Below are 7,444 nucleotides of genomic sequence, written 5' to 3' on the forward strand. Positions count from 1 at the left end.
CTCCATAGGTAACCAGCAAGAGGTGCAGGCAATGTGTTCTGTCAACTGATGAGCATAAGGGATATGTAATTCCAGTTTCTTGCCCTTGAGCAAACAAGTGGAGAGGGACAGGGAGGACCCTCTTAGGAACCAGTGAAAAGTGTAGAACACCACACACACATAAGATACACTTATTTGGTGTAAAGCACAAAGACATTCTGAAGAATACTAATTCATGTGAAACAGAAAAGGATCCTTTGGGAATTATTCTGCATTCAGGACTCCAGTCATCTTTCCAAGCTGCCTGTTGGGCTGACTCTTCTTAACCGGCACTGCCCTTAAAATGCCTTCCAACATGCTTTCAGCAGGAAAAGTGTTTGTAGGACATGGCAACCAGCTGTTAGGCAGACATCTGTACCACAGACTCCCGCGCTGCCCCTGAAATGAACAAGATTTTATAGGTCTACCTTAAAGTAATCTTTTCTTCTTCCTTTGACCCTTAGATTTTATTGTCCTTGGAAGTAACTGCAACTCTGTTTAGTGTTCTGTAGTTTATCTAAGGTCTTGGGCGAAGAACTGTAGAAAAATGGAATGAAAATATTAAATAATATAAATAAGAACAGAAGCCAGATGAATGCAAGCGAAGTGCATTTAAAAGGGACTTTTTCTCATGGCTGAGGACAAAGAGTTGTGAGATGATGCCTTGGAGCATGTATTGTTGCTCTTTATGTGTTGCAGTGGGAAATCAAATTTACCAGAACAGTAGGAAGGGTGGAAACAGTGAAACCCCAAGCAACATTAGTATATACAGCTGAGCCACAGCACCCAAGAGAACAGAATCTGGGTCACAGCCTTGTCTTACCTTGCAACATGATGAAATGGCCTCTGAGGAGCACAACCAATGACCAAAATGCAAGGAGAGAGGTGTTTGGGTACTCAAAAGCGTCAGGAACAGGACTGCAGTTTCTCTCTATAAAGGGAATTTAAAACCTAAAGCAAATTCCTAAAAGAGGAAAACTGTGTCAGGAAGGAAACATCCAGACCCCTTCTGCTATTTTTCTCTTTCTTCTCACTGTTTTTTGGCTTTTCAGTATGTCTTGCACCAGCTAAGAAGCTGTATGCCTTATCATACTTGTCTGTGTGTAAAAGGTTTTTACCAAACCGTGAGCTGAGACACAGAGGCTGTATTTAGTCTGCCTTTAATGGTTATGTTTAATTCAGTTTGCTTTTCAGAATCAAGAGCCATAAGGCACTTGTGTCCACGCAGTATATAAGGACTGAGCTAACATGGTGAGTATGACACAACAAAATTTTAAAGGTGCTAAATGTCTGCACCTGCCTTAAACTTTCAGAGGAACTAGAAAGGCTCAGCACATCTGAAAGAAGAAAGATGTTGCTGCTGTAATAATGTCTCTGAAAGACACAGGTTAAGAGCTCTAAATAATTTTTTCCTCATTAACACTTTCCTCCCTTACCAGTGCAGGGAACCCCTCCACTTCCCCGTTGCAGCCAGCACACCTCTTTACCCCAGACAAAGCCAACAACAAAGTAACAAAGCCTGTAATCCTTTATGTATATTGCCAAATAAGGTCAAAGCTTACCTATTCCTTCAGTTCAGCTTTACAGATATTTTGGTTATCAACATTGAAACATCGGGTTTGCACAAGGCTTTCTGCTTCCCACAGTTTGCCTGTTTTGTACAAGTCATCCTTTGCCTCTGTTATCTCTTGACCTCAGGGTGACACAGTTCACAAACTGCTCCTACTGCAGTACAGGAGAGGCTCCGTGATTTTCCAGCACAGTTTCCAGATGAAGCTACTACCAGAGCTCCACCTCCATCTCTAGCAAGATGTTTGGGACAGCAGAGGAGTCTTTCATCAACGTGCCTGGGCTGCTGCCATCTCTTTGTACTTCCCCATCATAGAGACCTGCTCTTCCAGGCCCATGCAGGGACTAGCTTCACCTTTTTACCCTTTCTGATTCTCCTAAAATCCACTTCTTTCCTTGTGTTTTTTTTCTGCTGTTGTCATTACAAAAAGTTCTCATGTGCCTCATGACTCCACAACATATTTTGCTTTGCCCCTCTCCTGCCTCCCTCTGTATCTTGACCTCACGTAGGACATCATTGTACCTGTCACCTTCTGTTTCTCCCTGTGGAGACACCTTCAGCTCTCCTCGCTTAGACATCTCCACTCTCTCTTTTACGACTGGATCTTAAGGTCCCATTTTCTTCTAGGCCTTTTTGACATGCTTCTTCCCAGGGGAAATGTCAGTGCTTTTCTACCACTTATGTATTCCTTCCACCTTGATGCCTGCCAGCTCACTCAGCTCTGGCTACCCACTCCCTGCTCTTGCATATCCTCTGCTTCTCTCATGGGTTTTTTCAGTTATGGTAGTGATATAAGTGCACTGTAGACCTAACCCTCAACACAGTTAGAACCTTTAACAGAAGGATCCTGTTACCTTCCTTTCTGCTATCTTGTCCTTGACTTGGGCTGTGGCTGCCTTTATGTCCCTAGACCACCACCTGTGCTGTTAATGCACAGTCAGAGGGTTACATGGCACTTAAGTTTTGCACTTAAACTTTACCCAGCTTTGTGTCACACCTAAACTATCCTATGGAAACTGAGAGACCTGGACATCACGTATGTAATGGCAAAGATGAGCCTGGAAGACAGCTGTGATTTTGGTTCAAACTTCCACTAAGGAATTGTGGCTGAATTTTGACATTGCCCTCATCAGGTGTGCCTGGAAAACTCTGCAAGGAGAACTTGAAAGAAACTCATGTCTTGTTCAGTTTGTCACACAGAGCATGGTCAGCTTTGCAGGGTCTCTGCTGACCCTCCAGATTGACCTTAGGCAATACTTCCAGTTCAGTTTCCCTCTTCTCTGCCAGCCTAGTCCTCAAAGAAGGAATCAACAGCTTTGTTTTGCCCTGACAGCAGTGCTGGAAAGGGTTAATTCTGCACTGTTTGTGATAGGGAGAATTCTGTGTAAACACTGCTGACATTTCATCACTGGGATTTGTCACAAGCCAAAATAAGATCACATTCACCAGTTTAAAGGCCTTGAAGAAGTGTCACTGGCATCTTTGTGCTTTGGGCTGCATTAGTTTCTCTGCTACAGATCTTGTTTTCACAGATTAAGGACATCCACAGAAAGTTCTGCATGCACGGCTGAAGCTATTTAAGATCTGTGTTTTAGAGGAAATATGAGGAGAGACTAGAAGAATGCAAAGCAACACATGAGAGAGAATAACAACAGTCGAAAAGAATACATTGATTAAAGTACTCCCCTAGGAAAAGGAGTGCCCTTCCTCAGGCTTAGATGGGAACTCAGAAAAACCTATCACCGAAGACAAGGTGGGGCTTTTTGGTCCCTTATCCCCTTTTGCATCACTGTACCCAGACAGAAGTCAAGGATTTAGGGTGGGGGTGAATGAAAAAAAATGCATCTTTCCAGTGCATTTCGATACCTGGATTTCCAAACAAAAATCTTGTCTGGAAGGGAAAAGCCCCAGGCTATGTTACGACTCTCTGGACACTCCCTCTAACTTCTACTGTGTGACTAAAACGAGATGAGGACAACTGTGCAGCAGCTTCTCTTATGAGCTGCTGGGGAGAGGGGCTGTAAACTGAGGGCAAACCTTGCCCTAATAATTTTAATGTGTGACATTTAAAGCACAATATAAATTTAAAGCAAACAATATGAGCTAACACAATACAATATAATCTATGATTTGTAAGAGCTATTGTTAGTTACTCTTTAATGCAAGTACTGTAAAATGACAGCCAGCCCAGTATAAGTTAATGCCAAAAGATGGGTTTGTGCTCTGAGCTCTGCTATGCCTGAGCCAATCTTCTAGGTAGGAAAAGCATAAAAACTACAAGTATCCAAGAATAAGTAACGCTTGTAAGTTTTCGGCAAGGAGATAATGAGACAAGTTCACCAGTTGGCTCAGCCTTACTGATCCAGACACAGCGATGACTCCTGGCAGGCACAAGGATGATACATAAAAAGCAGGTCATAACTTTTAACATAATAGATCAGAAAAATGGGATTAAAGGGGGGAAAAGTCTGCGGTTTGGGTATTCAACCATCTTCCCCAAAATAATATAGGCTCTCCTGAGCCACAGGGAGGACTTAGTTCCCATTCTGAGTGCCTCCAGGCTTCCTCTTGCAAGCAGTACCACTGCAGGGGAAGGAGAGCTTATTCTGAGAAGTCATTAAGGTTTTTGTTCCTCTGATGGACCACCACTTGATCTTTGCTTTTGGAAATGAAACCTGGGCCTGTAATCCTCACAAAGCAAGAGTCACAGGCTGTGGTGATCTATATAGGTGCCTATAAGTTGTTAAAATGAAATATTTAAGTCTATATTCTGCTTAAATAGCCCCAGAAGGGAGATACATCAGGATTGGACACTTCTAGCTCCACAGGGAGAAATTTTGTCTTGGTACCCAAAGTGGACCAGTCCTGTAACATCCTAAAACTTCAACCCTACTCTACATAAAGCTGTATGAGGCAGTCCATGACCACATGGGTAGATGGAGGAGCTAAGCATGGGGCTAGAAAGGCTAGGAAGCAGCAGCATATACAGCATGACTGTTGGTGGAAGTGGCAGATCTATCCAAACACCACACAGGTGAGACCCACCTGCAAGGGTGCACAGAGCCATGCTGGCCGCGGTGGGGTGCATGTCCAAAGTGGGGGCTAGAGGATGAGTCAAGAAGCTGCACATCTCCCTTGCGCCCTTCTTGGCTGTCTGCAATGAACGAATGCTTCCTTAGTATCCAAGCTTTCATGCACAGTGCATCCCTAGCCTGTAGATCCTACTGTAGACATACTGCCTACACACTGCATGTAACCCCAGCACTAGAGGTGCAGCACACACTCTTTGTCAGGGAAGGAGCTCACCATCTTCTACCAAGAGTGAGACAGGGGATAACACTGTGCCCAGAAGTCACATGTGCTTTGTGAAAGCAGCACAGAGTCTTCACACAGCTGCAACATCACATCACTTAGCAAGGAAGAATTCGGAGGAGAGGATTCTGTGGGAAAGAAGAGGTCTATGGAGGCCTGGGCTGGAAAGTACAAGGCAGGAGTTTGGAGAATTTAGTCTTTCAAAGGGCCAGTTCAGGGTTTAGGACATTGAAACGATCGTAGAGTCATAGAACCATTAAGGTTGGAAAAGATTTACAAGATCAAGTCCAACCTTCGACCGAACATGACCGTGCCAACTAAACATAGCACTAAGTGTCATGTCCAGTCATTTCTTGAACGCTTCCAGGGATGGTGACTCCACCAACCTTCCTAGGCAGCTCCTTCCAATGCTTAACCACTCTTTCCTGATGTTCAACCTGAACCTCCCCTGGCACAGCGTGTGGCCATTTCCTCTCATCCAGTCACTAGTTGCCTAGGAGAAGAGAATGATCCCTGTCTTGCTACAACCTCCTTTCACGTAGTACAGTGCTATCTGCCTTTCCTGAGCGTCCTCATCCCCAGACTGAACAACCCCAGCTGCCTCAGCCACTCCTCATAGCACTTACTCTCTAGGCCCTTCGCCAGCTTCATTGCCCTTCTCTGGTCATGCTCCAGCACCTCAGTGTCATTCTGGTAGTGAGGGCCCAGAACTGGACACAGGCCCGAAGGTACAACCTCACCGGTGGTGAGGTGTGGCCTCACCAGTGCTTCTGTCACATCTTCTGGATGAGGAGAGAAGATAGAGCCATTCTTATCCGGCCTATGAGTTCAAACTTGGCCCACAGTGGCAGACACTAATTGCTATTTCTGCATGATGGGTGTTTGTAACACTGCGTGGTGGGCTCAGGCCAGCTTGAATGGCCAGAAATCTGCAGCAACACAAAACTGTCAACAAAACTCCTGGAGGCTGGCAGAGTCCTTGCTAAGATGTTGGGAGGAGACATGCCCTGGGGTCTGACTCAGCCTTCCAAGGTGGATATGAGAGGTCCTTGAAAAGCTTTTCTGTGTCTCACGTTGCACTCACAGTGGCCAGAGAGGCATATCCCTGTACAAAGTGGTTTGAGATGTTCTCCCTGCCATCAATTTGGTAAATTCCACCAGTACAACAACCAAGCAGTGCCCCACTCTCTAGGAACATACCTACATTTTAACAGCTAAAGGGGCACCTCCTTCATGGATCTCAATGGCACTCAGAAACTGAAATGGTGACGGTGTGAGAGGGGAGGAAGCCACTCTGCAGAAATTAAGTACTTGGCTGACATGGCTCCTGGGGCACATCTTCTAGGCAGATGAATAGGAAAACATGATCCAATCTTTAAGATGATTATACTGGTCAGGTAGGAAAACAGGAGCTGCTTTTCCCCCTCACACCAACCTATGGCTGACAATATTATGGCTTAAAATGATGTTCCTAGTCAGCCTTATAATTTGGGTAGAAAGAATGAGTGTTAGTTAATTTTTATTCTTGCTTTTTACTGGGATATAGAAACAAAGAGGACACAATAGGCTACTGTGAGATGTCACCCTTTAAATTCAGATGGCTTTGTCCTTAAACAGTAAAGATTTTTTTTATCACTACTGACACCTCAATATATAGCAAAGGACACCCTGAAATGGTCATTGCTATTTCAAATGAATGGGCATCAGTACACCACATTGTCAAAAGGAATTATGCACAAAACCAGGGCATTTGAAAGCTGAACTTCCAGACAGTTATGGGATTTTATGCAGCTGAGAAACTGGTAGCAGTATGAAATAACTCCATGCGGTGTTTTACATGTTTGAATTACACATACAACAAGAACCTTCCATTGTTCACCCTGCTAGTGTAAGTATATAATTTTCCTGCTGTCTTTTCCCTCCTTTTGTTCTTTTCAGCTATTTTGTGATTAACACTGTCTGGGGAAGAATTTCAGTATTTTCTCTGGTTTAGCAGGATGTGAGTGAGGTGGTGCTGCTACATGAATCTTTTAAAAGCAGCCTAAGAAATATTTAAGACCTTAGTCTAGGAGGAACAGCTCTCCCAGGCATAATTTTTGGTGCTGGTTGCAGCAGGGAGCGTATGCTGTGAGGAAAGTATTATTTTTCTAAATGGAAGGTGTCAGATGGTCACGCAATGTGACTGCATGTTCGAGATCACTGCCTCCCATCTGCAATTTGTGACGTGTGAAAGATTCTGCCCAAATGTGCTCACCAACTGGAAACCCTCGGCACTTTTTTTTTCTTATCAGGAGAGACCAAGATAACCAATGGTTTTACAGATCAGGGATCCTATCAAATTAATATCATTCTAGGATAAAATCTGCTTTAAATACAACCACTAAACTCCAGCAAAGTTAACTAGTACATACAAGTTCATTCAACTGATTAAAAATCCCTACTAGTAAAACAAGAAAATATACATGGAATTTTTTCAAGGAAAGTATTCTGCTCCTATCTTTTAGCCAAAGGTTTAGTATAAAACATGAGAGTCTTTTCCAACAC

At 43.9% G+C, this 7,444-nt stretch overlaps 1 long non-coding RNA gene across 2 annotated transcripts; it reads right to left on the reverse strand.

Annotated features, from left to right (window-relative positions):
- Positions 1-217: 217 nt before the first annotated feature.
- LOC114003305 lies at positions 218-5,566 on the reverse strand. Of its 2 annotated transcripts, XR_005563704.1 has the most exons (4): positions 5,527-5,554; positions 4,634-4,742; positions 842-982; positions 218-417 (listed from the first exon to the last, which is right to left on the reverse strand). It is a non-coding gene; the product is annotated as an uncharacterized LOC114003305 (long non-coding RNA). The 2 variants fall into 2 exon arrangements; XR_003546183.2 differs by lacking the exon at positions 4,634-4,742 and having other exon boundaries at positions 5,527-5,566.
- Positions 5,567-7,444: the final 1,878 nt, after the last annotated feature.

The sequence above is a fragment of the Pipra filicauda genome, unplaced genomic scaffold (assembly GCF_003945595.2).
Source record: "Pipra filicauda isolate LSUMZ 115617 unplaced genomic scaffold, ASM394559v2 scaffold240_size1633699_pilon, whole genome shotgun sequence".
NCBI classification, from domain to species: Eukaryota; Metazoa; Chordata; class Aves; order Passeriformes; family Pipridae; genus Pipra; species Pipra filicauda.